Below are 14,869 nucleotides of genomic sequence, written 5' to 3' on the forward strand. Positions count from 1 at the left end.
CCCGGGTAAGAGAAATTGGGATGGACCTTCCTCCAGGTCCACACAGCCTAGATATCAGAAAGGCATCACTGCTCAGAGGAAACATCGCAGATAATACATGCTGATTTTGTTTTGAACACAATTTTGCAACAACTCTTATTTTGCAAGCTTTTGAAAATGTCTGTTTGCTTTGTCAAGCAAAGAATGCAAAAAAGCTGGTACTTTTTGCTTGACAAATGAAACAAACCTTTTCGAAAGCTTGCATGATAAGTTTTCAATTCCTGTTTGTGTTAAAAACAAACTATGCATTTATTACTCATTTCAAACTGATGAATCTCATTCCAAATTTCGCTGACAATTTTTGGTTGTATGCTTGCAGAATTACCCCTATACTTGGAAACTAAAAAGCATGAAATTAGAAGAACAAGAGGCCTAAGGGCCTTAGCGGTCACCTTAGTTATATATTATAGAAACTGGTAGCTCTATTTCATTGTTGAGATGCGACGTGGAAATCAACATGTAAAGTAAGTGAAATATAATACTTGTCATGTCACCAAAGGATAAGAACTTGAAACAAGAGGCCCAATGGGCCTGCATTGCTCACCTGGTATTAATCTCACACTTGTAATCTTAAAAGTGGACTAAAATACAGCTACAGGTAAAATATCAGTGTTTCATTCATAAGAACCTATTAAAAGATTTAAACATATGACATCTGTGACCTTAAATGTCGAACAAGGACATTATAATATTAGGTTGAACAGAGTTTATAGTCTTCCAACCCAGCATGCTTCTGGAAAAATATCATTACCCTGGACTTTTTGGTTATACAGAACAAATCATTTAAAGATTTAAACATATATTGACCACTGTGACATTGAATATGGGCGAAGATCAATTCACTTGGTAGTCCTTCATCCCAGCATGTTAATGGCCAAATATCATCACCCTTGGCCTTTTGCTTATTAAGAAGAAGTCATTCAATGGTTTTAAACATATTTGACCCCTGTGACCCCCTTAAAATATATATGTCAAGGTCATTCATTTGAACTTGGTAGTCCTTCATCCCAACATGTTACTGGCATTATCCTAGGCCTCTTGGTTATTCAGAAGAAGTTGTTTAAAGGTTTAGAACATATTTGACCCTGTGACCTTGAAAAAAGATGAAGGTCATTCATTTGAACAAACTTTATCCCAGCATGTTACTGGCCAACTATTATCACCCTAGGCCTCTTGGGTTTTTAGAAGAAGTTGTTTAAATGTTAAAAACATATTTGACCCCTGTGACCTTGGATATAAGTCAAGGTCATTTATTTGAACAAACTTGGTAGCCCTTCATCCTAGCATGTTACTGGCCAAATATCATCACCCTAGGCCTCTCGGTTATTCAGAAGAAGTTGTTTAAAAGATTTTAACATACTTGACTCCTGAGAACTTGAATATGAGGCAAGGTCATTTATTTGAACAAACTTGGTAGCCCTTCATCCAAGCATGTTACTGGCCAAATAGCATCATCATAGGCCTCTTGGTTATTCAGCACCATGCCATAAGCTCGCTTGGCCCTTCGGGCCAGGTGAGCTAAAATACAATTCAAATAAATTATTTTGCTATTGAGAAATATAATATCTATTATTATTTAGCCAACTCTCTGGCCAACCCCTGGGATAGATCAGGATCTTACTTTCTGATATTATTTGATTTCAACTTCATTATAACTATTCCAACTAAGTTTGAATTATTTCTTGCTGAAAATGGACAAGATACAGTATAGTCAGAAGTGCTATTTCACTGTAAAAATAAGAAAGTGACATTTACAATTTAAAATTGTAAATGTCACTAAGTACCTTTCTATCCATGAAGATTATTTGTTTGTAAAACATCTGAGTCTGGTGAAGAAGATTTTTGTAACTTTTAACCATTTTCCCCATTAACCGTTTGCCACCACTCTAGCCCCTGGGGATGACACAGTATCTTATTTTCTCATACCATCGTATTGCCATCTGGCATCATAATCATTCCAACCAAGTTTGCATATTTTCCTGCTGAAAATGGACAAAATATACCCAAAAGTGTTATTTCTCTATATCAACTAAAATCAACTTTACCCCCTCCCGAAGCGAGAATGTATGGCCCGGGGGTAATGAAATTGAAAATTGATAAAGCCCCTGATGGAATGTTCATCCATGCACAGAATGTGATTGTAGTACCTCTGAGTCTGAAGAAGAGGACTTTTGAAATATTGGTTAATTTTCCTTTGGGGCCCCAGCCTAGCCCCAAAGATGATTCTGACCAAGTTTGAATAATTTTCTGCTGCAAATGAACAAAATATACACACAAAGTGTTATTTCCTTATATAAACAATAGTCAAATTTACCAACTCCCCAAGGGAGAATCGATGGCCCGGGGGTACTGAAATTTACAATTTAGATAAAGCCCCTGTCATGATATTTCCATCCATGCAGAGAAATTGACTGTATACCTCTGAGTCTGGAGAAGAAGATTTTTGAAATATTGGTTAATTTTCCCTTTGGGGCCTCACCCTGGCCTCTGGGAATGGGGCAGGAATCCCAATTTTACAATTTGATACCATCTTCCCCAAAGTAAGAATGATTTCCTACTGAAAATTGACAAAATGTACCCAAAAATGTTATTTCCTTAAATAAACTATAGTAAACCTTATCCCTTCCCAAGTGAGAGAAGGATGGCCTGAGGGTACTGAAATTTACAATAAATAATTAATTTTCCCTTTGGAGCATGCCCTGGCCCCTGGGGATGGGTTAGGAATTCCAATTTTACAATGTTGTAGCCTCATGTACCAAGAATGATTCTGACCAAGTTTGAAAAAATTCCATCCACTGGTTCTGGAGAAGAAGTTGAAAATGTAAAAAGGTTACAGACGACGCACCATGCATGACAACAGTCGGAAAGCGATCAGAATAGGTCACTTGCTCAAGTGACCTAAAAACTTAGAATGCTTATATAGTGCATGTCTTACCTTATGTCTGATTTATTCATTTGACTTTATTGAGACAAAGCTGAGTAAACTTAAGCTTCCCAGTGGTGCCATTTCAAAATTGTAGCCAACGATTATTACAATTTACTGACAGATAAACATAAGATCAAAATGCATTAACGAATGCAACAAATGAACCTTACTTAAACATTAAACTGCTTTCAGTTGGCATTCATAGGCGCCCTTCATCAAATTTGCCTTTGTCCAGTTGGAATTCATATTGCCTATGAATGCCAATGAAAGCAGTTCAATACTTATATTTACCATTTTTGAAATCTGTTCATCTCATGAAAAATTCAATTACTCTTATTATTATTCAACATTTAGTTCAAATAATGTATGTATCGTGTATGGTTGTTTAATGAATAGAACAGCCATTGCCAACGATGGGTCAGTGGTATCCAACGTTACAATTATGCCGTCATAATAATGATGACGTCAACTATCGGTCCATAGCATTCATAGCCTATATGAATGCCAACTGATGTTTTAGGGTTATATAGTGGCAATGTCATACGATGGTAAATATTTCAATTTGTTTTGTGAGTTTCTGTATTGATAGTGATTCAATCCAGGAAATTTAATAATTGCTGGCAACAGTTTAAAATGGCATCGCTTAAAGGAAGCTGTTATACTCAGCTAATAGGCTGAACAACAGGTTAAACATGGATTGATATATCAATTGTTTGTTTTTCTTTAGAACCAATAAATTTTAAGTATACCAGTTCACATGCAATTCTTTGTTACAGACCCACAAACTCTGAAAAAAACTCTGAACTCTGACTAGAAGTTGCTTCCAGAGCTGGACTACCCAAAGGTCCTAATCCACTGTCTGTTAGAAAACAGTTCCATTGTTCCTTGCAAAGTACCAATACAATTTGTAGAGCTTATTTTTTTTTTACATTTTTCAAATTTGGTAATCACCATCCCTACCTGCTGATGTGTGGTTACAATCATAAATTCCAGTAGCTACCCATGGTTATAATCATAAATTTCAGTAGCTACCCATTGTTAAATCATAAATTCCAGTAGCTACCCATTGTTATACCGTAAAAACCCATGTAATTTGCGCACCTGTGTAATTTGCGCNGTTGTTATAATCATAAATTCCAGTAGCTACCCATTGTTACAATCATAAATTCCAGTAGCTACCCATTGTTATAATCATAAATTCCAGTAGCTACCCATTGTTATAATCATAAATTCCAGTAGCTACCCATTGTTATAANAATCTCTGAATAAAAAAAAATTAAATATATTTCTATGATTTTTTTTTCATTGATGTAAAATGATATTTAAAACCAAGAAGAAACTACGTAAAATGTGTATTTTGNATTCCTGAGGCTACTATTAGAACCAATATGGTATTTATTCACAAAAGTCTTCAATGTATCTCCATCAAATTCCTATTCAATACAATGTCATAATCTCAACATCCTTATGTAACCAGTTGTCATTATTCTGATGTTACACTAGGTTACATTTTATAACACACAATGTGAATTTACACAAAACAATGACATGGATGTTGCGTATGAATTAATTCTCTAACATCACAGTCATTTAATGATGTTTATGATACAGTGTTGTATTTTGCAAGCTGCTATAAGCAATCAAATCTGGCAATACAGCACATTCTGACTGTTCATAAATAATTACCATGGCCTTATTAGGGGTTTCTCTTCACAATTGTGACATTGTAGCTACCTACAACAGTACAATAACAATAAACTGATAACAACAATCTGAGCCAAGTCAATGTTTGTCTTTTCATACAGTGCTCTAATCCAATTCAAAGAAAACCCAAAGGAGACTTTGAAAAGTTGTGATTGACAGCTGTAGACCACACCTACATGTACATTAATAGCACATGATAAATATGGTGTAGTTGTTGCAATAGTTGCCCATACTACTATCCCAAGTATACGTATGTACCATAAACTATACTAAAACCTATGCAAAAGTAGTATAATATTGTTACTATAGAAGATTTGCTACTTGAAGAACAATTTACTCTTAAAAAATTACTTTACAGATTTGATGTTTAGAATTTTCCCATAATGCAAAGCTCTGCTTTCTTTGATGTTTCTGGGATTGTGTTAAGATTTTTCTTTGAGCTGAAACATTACTTTCCGTATTGAAAAATGTACATGAAAACAAATATATTAGTTGAGACATTCAAAAATACTGAAGCCAGAACACAAACTCATTCAGTGAAACTTCAGTGTGTAAATATTGTAAAGAGCTCATAGAAAATTGAAGATCGTTCTCGGAGCAGACCTTAAGGACATGTTGGGTCTATATTTTTGTTTTTTAGGTCCTAGTAACAGCTGTGATAATTCAAAGATGTGCCAGGATTTGGAAAACCAAAGTGCCTGCAGAAAAACAAATGACCTGCTTAGACCAGTACATGGTGACTGCCCCATGCAAGCCTTTAACATGTGATCAAGCAGTTATCTGTTTCAATATAGTAGATTCAGTATGTTCATCTGACTCGAGAAGAAGCTGGCATTTCTAATAGATCCTTCAAGCTTTCTGATATTCTTGCATATTTTGGGAATTTCCACCTTCCTCTAACTTGGGGAAAATTGATGGCAAATGGAATATACAACAACTTCTCTTCTTTAAAAAGAAAAATACAAAACAAAAAAAAACAAAAAAATTAGCATAATCCCTTTTTGGTATAAATTATCTATAGGGGAATGTCAGAAATGAAGTCGTCTTCTTCAGAAGCAAAATGAAAGGACATTTGTTATTATATTTTCAATGTGTTTTTTGGGGGAGCAAAAACATTGGTAAGAAATGTCTACCAGTAAATGTCTTCGGCTCAGCTGTACATAAAGCCTACTTACTGCCAACTGCGACATGAAGGATAATACTTTAAAAGATCTTTTTACGAGACCGTGGAAGGTTTTAGACACAGTTTCTTTTGCGTTGCGCCATTACAACTTGCAAATGCAAAGCATTGAATGAAGAGATTTTTATGGAAACAGATCACAGAAGACATTTAGGATTAAAGATGTTTTTGCATGAAACCCTTTAAGGAGAGTAAGGCTTGATTTGCATAGTGAAGACCAGAAAAGAAATTATTTTGGGAAGGAGAAAAAAAATGTACACATTAAATACAACTTAATTAGCATTCTCCTCTACTGGGTAAGATCAGGTAGAGGAACACACTGATATATATACAGGAAGATTGGAACCAAATCAGGCAATACATTCCATTTAAAGACAAAAAAAGGAGAAAAGAAACTTGGAATATACTGATATTGCCAAAACAGGATGATTCAGGTAGGTTTTGCAGCTGTAATCACAGGGAAGGTGCTCCGTGTCTCGAGAAGTCATTAAAAGTTCGTAGTGTTTACGGCCAGGGTGTCACACTGGTAATTACAATGCTGTATATACATCAGTAGTACAATGAGTTCACAGATACACCTACATGTCACATGTACAACTATAGGTCATCTAGAGATCACATGTACACCTACATGTCACATGTACAACTATAGGTCATCTAGAGATCACATGTACAACTATAGGTCATCTAGAGGTCACATGTACACCTACATGTCACATGTACAACTATAGGTCATCTAGAGATCACATGTACAACTATAGGTCATCTAGAGGTCACATGTACACCTACATGTCACATGTACAACTATAGGTCATCTAGAGGTCACGTGTACACCTACATGTCACATGTACAACTATAGGTCATCTAGAGGTCACATGTACACCTACATGTCACATGTACAACTATAGGTCATCTAGAGGTCACATGTACATGTACATGTAGGTGTTTTACATGTAAGCCGCATGCACAACTATAGGTCACTAGGTCACATGTGCATCTAGGGATCTTACATGTAATTCACACGCAGAACTATAGGTCACTAGATGTCACAGGTACACCTAGAGATCTTACATGTAGGTCACTTGCACAACTAATTGTCATCTAGAGATCAAATGGTCTTACATGTCAGTCGCATACACATCTAGAGGTCACCGTTGATGCACACTCAAATGTCTTACATGAAGGTCACATGCAAATCTACAGGTCTTACATGTATACCTACAGGTCTTACATGTATACCTACAGGTATTAAATGTAAGTCACATGTACAATTAGAGGTCTGACATACAGGGCACATGCCAACCTAGATGCCGAAAGCTACGTGTACATGTCATGTTGAAGTCCAACAGAGGTTACCTGTACAGAAAAAGGTCCCCTATATGTCAAATTTACACATATAATTGACATTACAATACAAACAATCATTTTAATAAATATTTACTTAAAAAAAAAGAAAATAAGATTCAACAAGAGGCCCATGGGCCTTAACGGTCACCTGACTCCAACAGTATTTATTTTTGTTGTTGAAATATGTACCAATTTGAGTAAAAAATTGTTAAGTATAACGTTAACTTAAGTTTGTCAGGACCATAAGCTGATCATTCCTAGACCGATTTTCCGTTCAATCGGCCCAGCAGAACTTGACTTTAAGTTTGAACTAGTTTTTCAAAATGGCCGGCCTTATTGGATTTCTTATCGACCCGAAAAATAACAACACTTCGTCAGGACCATGAGTCGATCATTCCTACCAACTTTAAGTTCAATCGGCCTAGCAGAACTTGACTTTAAATTTGAAATAGTTTTTCAAAATGGCGGCCGTGGTGGCCATATTGGATTTCTGATCGACCCGAAAAATAACAACACTTTGTCAGACCATGAGTCGATTATTCCTACCAACTTTAAGTTCAATCGGCCTAGCAGAACTTGACTTTAAATTTGAAATAGTTTTCCAAAATGGCGGCCGTGGGGGGCATATTGGATTTCTGATCGACCCAAAAAATAACAACACTTGGTCAGGGAGATGTCAGTAACCTTCCCATGAAATATTAATGAAATCCCTTTGCCAGAATTTCAGCTTAAGTTGAAAATGTAAAATGTTAACGGACGACGGACGACGGACGACAGCTGACGAAGACGAATTGCAATAGGTCACTTGAGCTAAAGCTCGGGTGACCTAACAAAAAGAAAATACACCTACCTTTGATGTTGTTGACATTAACGTACACTATTCCAAGACTTCAACATCAATCTGAAGGTAAAAATACATGAGATATATCATATATATAATGTACAAGTTTTTTCTTTACTTAAAACAAAGACTTACACAAGAGTTGTCTACCCTCACATCTAGACTAACACCAGAGTTGTCTATTCCTCACACCCTGACTAACACCAAAATTGTCTTCCCCTCACACCCTGACTATCACCAGAGTTGTCCTCCCTTCACTACCTGACTAACACCAGAGTTGTCTTCCCTTCACACCCTGACTAACACCAGAATTGTCGTCCCTTCACACCCTGACTAACACCAGAGTTGTCTACCCCTCACACCCAGACTAACACCTAAGTTGTCTTCCCCTCACACCCTGACTAACACCAGAGTTGTGTTCCTGTCACACCTTGACTAATACCAGAGTTGTCTTCCCTTCACACCCTGACTAACACCAGAGTTGTCTTCCCTTCACACCCTGACTAACACCAGAATTGTCTTCCCTTCACACCCTGACTAACACCAGAGTTGTCTACCCCTCACACCCTGACTAACACATGAATTGTCTTCCCCTAACACCCTGACTAACACCTAAGTTGTTTACCCCAACACCCAGACTAACCCCTGACTTGTCTACCCCATCATCTAGACTAACACCTGAGTTGTCTACCGCTAACACCCTGACTAACACCTGAGTTGTCTTCCACTAACACCCTGACTAACACCTGAGTTGTCTTCCACTAACACCCTGACTAACACCTGAGTTGTCTTCCCCTAACACCCTGACTAACACCTGAGTTGTCTTCCCCTAACACCCTGACTAACACCTGAGTTGTCTTCCACTAACACCCTGACTAACACCTGAGTTGTCTTCCCCTCACACCCTGACTAACACCAGAGTTGTGTTCCTGTCACACCTTGACTAATACCAGAGCTGTCTTCCCTTCACACCCTGACTAACACCAGAGTTGTCTTCCCTTCACACCCTGACTAACACCAGAATTGTCTTCCCTTCACACCCTGACTAACACCAGAGTTGTCTACCCCTCACACCCTGACTAACACCAGATATGTCTTCCCTACATGCCCAGATTAACAGAAAAGTTTTTTTTCTCCTCACAACCAAAATAACACCAGAGATGTCTACCCGTACACCCAGATTAACATCAAAGTTGTCTACCGCTAACACCCAGACTAACACCTGACTTGTCTTCCCCTAACACCCTGACTAACACCTGAGTTGTCTTCCCCTCCCCAGAGTTGTCTACCCCTCACACCCTGCCTAACACCAGATATGTCTTCCCTACATGCCCAGATTAACAGAAAAGTTTTTTTTCTCCTCACAACCAAAATAACACGAGAGATGTCTACCAGTACACCCAGATTAACATCAAAGTTGTCTACCGCTAACACCCAGACTAACACCTGACTTGTCTACCCCTTCATCTAGACTAACACCTGAGTTGTCTCCCGCTTACACCCAGACTAACACCTGACTTGTCTTACCCTAACACCCTGACTAACACCTGACTTGTCTTCCCCTAACCCCCTGACTAACACCTGACTTGTCTTCCCCTAACCCCCTGACTAACACCTGATTTGTCTTCCCCTTACACCCTGACTAACATCTAAGTTGTCTACCCCTAACACCCTGAATAACACCTAAGTTGTCTAACCCTAACACCCTGACTAACACCTAAGTTCTCTACCCCTAACACCCTGACTAACTCATGAGTTGTCTTCCCCTAATACCCTGACTAACCTTCCCTTCACACCCTGACTAACACCAGAATTGTCTTCCCTTCACACCCTGACTAACACCAGAGTTGTGTTCCTGTCACACCTTGACTAATACCAGAGTTGTCTTCCCTTCACACCCTGACTAACACCAGAATTGTCTTCCCTTCACACCCTGACTAACACCAGAGTTGTGTTCCTGTCACACCTTGACTAATACCAGAGTTGTCTTCCCTTCACACCCTGACTAACACCAGAGTTGTCTTCCCTTCACACCCTGACTAACACCAGAGTTGTCTTCCCTTCACACCCTGACTAACACCAGAATTGTCTTCCCTTCACACCCTGACTAACACCAGAGTTGTGTTCCTGTCACACCTTGACTAATACCAGAGTTGTCTTCCCTTCACACCCTGACTAACACCAGAATTGTCTTCCCTTCACACCCTGACTAACACCAGAGTTGTCTTCCCTTCACACCCTGACTAACACCAGAATTGTCTTCCCTTCACACCCTGACTAACACCAGAGTTGTGTTCCTGTCACACCTTGACTAATACCAGATATGTCTTCCCTACACGCCCAGATTAACAGAAAAGTTTTTTTCTCCTCACAACCAAAATAACACCAGAGATGTCTACCCGTACACCCAGATTAACATCAAAGTTGTCTACCGCTAACACCCAGACTAACCCCTGACTTGTCTTCCCCTAACACCCTGACTAACACCTAAGTTGTCTCCCCCTAACACCCTGACTAACACCTAATTTGTCTACCCCTAACACCCTGACTAATACCTAAGTTGTTTACCCCAACACTCAGACTAACACCTGACTTGTCTACCCCATCACCTAGACTAACACCTGAGTTGTCTACCGCTTACACCCAGACTAACACCTGACTTGTCTTACCCTAACACCCTGACTAACACCTGACTTGTCTTCCCCTAACACCCTGACTAACACCTAAGTTGTCTACCCCTAACACCCTGACTAACACTTAAGTTGTCTACCCCTAACACCCTGACTAACATCTAAGTTCTCTACCCCTAACACCCTAACACATGAGTTGTCTTCCCCTAATACCCTGACTAACACCTGAGTTGTCTACCCCTAACACCCTGACTAATACCTAAGTTGTTTACCCCAACACTCAGACTAACACCTGACTTGTCTACCCAATCATCTAGACTAACACCTGAGTTGTCTACCGCTAACACCCTGACTAACACCTGAGTTGTCTTCCCCTAACACCCTGACTAACACCTAAGTTGTCTACCCCTAACACCCTGACTAACACCTGAGTTGACTTCCCCTAACATCTGACTGTTATCAGTTGACAGCAGTCTAAACATACTTTTTCATCAGCAGGCAATAAATTACCTTTTTATAGAACATTAGTTTGAAAGTATTCTATTGCTTCAGCAACAGCTTGCAATGATAACAAGCTGGTTTCTGGCATCAGGTAGGTTTTAATTAACTACAATCCAGATGATATGCAATATTTACAGATATTGAAATGAAAGTCTAACTTTCACAACCTTCTTTAGTAAAGCAATAATTGCTTTTTGTAATTCAAATTTACAATCTGTTAATATATCTTTGATTACATGCAAATTCACTATATATTTCATTTTATTTCTGGGTAACAAAATGTCTTTTGTGTTGTGAGATAGATCTAAAACTACGACTCATCCACAAGCTGTCCATCATTTGGCAAAATTCTCCAAGTCAGTAAATTCCAGTGATCATGAAAGTCTAAATCAATTGAAAGGCATTAAAAGCAACATTTATCATACCTCTAGTTTCAACAAGTCCTAAAATAATTGCATTTCATTCTTTATCTAATGGCAAATTTTATCACTCCTCTGCATTCCTACTTGGGTGGCATACTTTTTAAAGTCAAAAATGTCCATCAGAGGCCTGATAAAACTAATGAAAACTTGTCATGAACAGAATTTTACAAAATTACAAAAAAAATAATTGTATACAGGAATAATTTCACAGAAATTCACAGAAATGACAAATGTTTTCAATGGATATATATTTTTTTATCACATAATGTACTGTGTTATCCAGTTAATAAACCCATGTCAATTTTTTTTGCGTATTACCGATGTGATATGACCCTATCAGCCCTGTGATTGGTTGTAAGTTTCAATTGTGATGTCATGCCTAGGACAAGTACATGACGTCACAAACTTACGCACTGGAGTCAAAATGGCATCTTTTTACACGTCATATATTACTTGTCACATAACTCGTCAAGAATTTTTCATTTTAGCTCGCCAGAGGCTTGTTTCATCAATCTCATATGAAATTGAAACTCATGTAAGATCCTATATATATGAGAAATGTTTTAATTATGCAAAATAGTGAAAACCAGAACTGTATGCCAACACTTAAATAATTTTCCCAAATCTGCCATAAAAAATGTTTAAAATGGCAAAAACATTGTAATGTATATTGAGCGATGACAAGGCGTGTGAAACTTTATATAAGTCTTTTAAGTTTTCGAGTACTAGCAGCTGTTGTCTTTATACTGTAACTTTTAACCGGGACAGATGTCCTAAAAACTATCCCATCAGTTTCAAATTCAGCCCAAACAGAACTCAACTCAGAGGCATTAATATATCATCCAATCAGAAGGCAAGGCAGCCATCTTTAAATCTAATCTTGAAAGTCAGTTGTTCAAATTAATTTATACCCATAAAACATCACTCCAACAAAGAATCCAGAGGCAATAGCAGCCATCTTCAATCTTGAAAATCAAAAATTGACCAATTCACTTAGATAAAACACAAGAATTCCACGGAAGTGGATGTGTCGCCTGCGCAGGAAGCTGGGAGATTACGAAGAAATACTGTAGATACACTTTTCATTTCAAGAAATAATGTTAAAAGTAAGTTTGAGTTTGATTGGCCCAAGGAAACTCAAATTATCGCACGAAAACAGAATTTCTATTTATAGTAACAGTAACCATGACCTTTGACCTTTGGACCTGAAAAGCAATCCCAAGCAAACACTTTTAGTAAGGAAGTAATGCATAAAGTTTGAGTTCGATCGGCCCAATTAAACTCAAATTATCGCACGAAAACAGATTTTCTATTTATAGTAACAGTAACCATGACCTTTGACCTTTGGACCTGAAAAGCAATCCCAAGCAAGCGCTTTTGGTAAGGAAGCACTGCTTGAAGTTTGAGTTTGATCGGCCCAAGGAAACTCAAGTTATCGCACGAAAACAGATTTTCTATTTATAGTAACAGTGACCTTGGCCTTTGACCTTTGGACCCTGAAAAGCTATCCCAAGCAAGCACTTTTGATAAGGAAGCAATGCATGAAGTTTGAGTTTGATCGTCCCAAGGAAACTCAAGTTATCGCACGAAAACCTCTGTGCGGACGCCGACGCCGACGACACCGACAAAGCAATACCTATATGTCACCAGCTTTTCGCAGGCGACACAAAAAATGGCACATAGAAGTTCAGTGATAATCAGAGGCAATGATGACCACCTTAAATCACACAAATTAAATGTTAACCATTCAATGTCAAGTACACTCTTTATAATACTGTATACGGGAAACTTTGGCTCACATCAAATCTTTACCTTTCCTAATAAAATCCAGGTTCAGGTGTAAATACTTTATATTGTATGTTATGCATTATTATTCACTGTCTTAATGAATTTACCCTTTTTGGGAAGGGCGAAAAAGGTGAAATTTCCTGGTAGGATACAGTACTCCCATAAAGTTTAAATGAAACTGATGGTTTGGGAGAACATGAACAGACAGCTTGATATGATTAAATACCAAAAAGGGCAACAACTCTGACGATAAATATCAGGTGCACAAATACATACTGTACACACAGATCATGCATATAAAATCTGAAATCAGCTAAGTAGTTAAGGAGTTGTCTGAACAACTTTTTATTCATGGACAGACATATGGATGGACAAGCTAATTCTCATATACGTCTCTTAACTTTACTGCGAAAGTATAACTAGAATCATGTGGAAAAAAAGCTTTAATAGAACTTAAGGAAAAGAATTTGAGATTAGAGATTACAAGACATATTAATTTGAGGGGGGAGACAACTCTGATGTTAATCTAGGTATTAAGGGTTGACATATGATTAATAAAATGAACAGATCCCATTCCAAAGAAGTTCAGTCCTTCAGAGTGCCTTCTTACCAGCCAAGACACATCAATAATGCATACAACTTTTTAAAATGGCATGTAACTGGAGACAGAAGCCAAATAAAAGACCAGTGAGTTTTACTTAGATCAGACACCACCAGACAGTCAGACTAATAAATACACCAAATATTCCATGCTGGGGACATCAAATCTACAGACACAACCACTGTGATAACCAAAACAGTCTCTTCAGGAAAAAACCCCAAATAAATCTGAATCGACCTTTGTACTTGATCATCACACCCTGCTGATAAAAGAAGCAACCCTATTATGACACAGACTTAGCCTAAATGTGAATATTTTATTGGCAGTCTGTTTCAGGATAAACCACAGAGTGAATTAGAATCAACCTAGTTGTCCTTGATCAGCAAAGCCTGCTCTAACATCAGCTTTATAATGACAATGACTTGGCCATGTTGAATCGACCAGAATTAACCATTTCATGACCTTGACTTGACCTTGTTGAACATTGAATCAGCAGTTTGTCCCAGAAGCAACTATATCATAGAACTTAAGGAAAAGAATTTGAGATTAGAAATTACAAGAGACATATTAATTTGAGGGGGAGACAACCCTGATGTTAATCTAGGTATTAAGGGTTGACATATGATTAATAAAATGAACGGATCCAATTCCAAAGAAGTTCAGTCCTTCAGAGTGCCTTCTTACCAGCCAAGACACATCAATAATGCATACAATTTTTTAAAATGGAATGTAAGTGGAGACAGAAGCCAAATAAAAGACCAGTGAGTTTTACTTAGATCAGACACCACCAGACAGTCAGACTAATAAATACACCAAATATTCCATGCTGGGGACATCAAATCTACAGACACAACCACTGTGATAACCAAAACAGTCTCTTCAGGAAAAAA

General features: G+C 37.9%; 1 protein-coding gene across 1 annotated transcript in view; it reads right to left on the reverse strand.

The window, feature by feature from the left end:
* The window catches only part of LOC110455928 (muscleblind-like protein 1), a 272,691-nt gene that overhangs the window by 181,567 nt on the left and 76,255 nt on the right, over nt 1-14,869 (reverse strand). Inside the window, exon 2 of the mRNA XM_021506368.1 lies at nt 8,047-8,097. The gene's annotated coding sequence lies outside the window, so the exon portion shown is untranslated. The remainder of the gene's footprint in view (nt 1-8,046; nt 8,098-14,869) is intronic.

Source organism: Mizuhopecten yessoensis, unplaced genomic scaffold, assembly GCF_002113885.1.
Source record: "Mizuhopecten yessoensis strain PY_sf001 unplaced genomic scaffold, ASM211388v2 scaffold8423, whole genome shotgun sequence".
Lineage (NCBI taxonomy): Eukaryota > Metazoa > Mollusca > Bivalvia > Pectinida > Pectinidae > Mizuhopecten > Mizuhopecten yessoensis.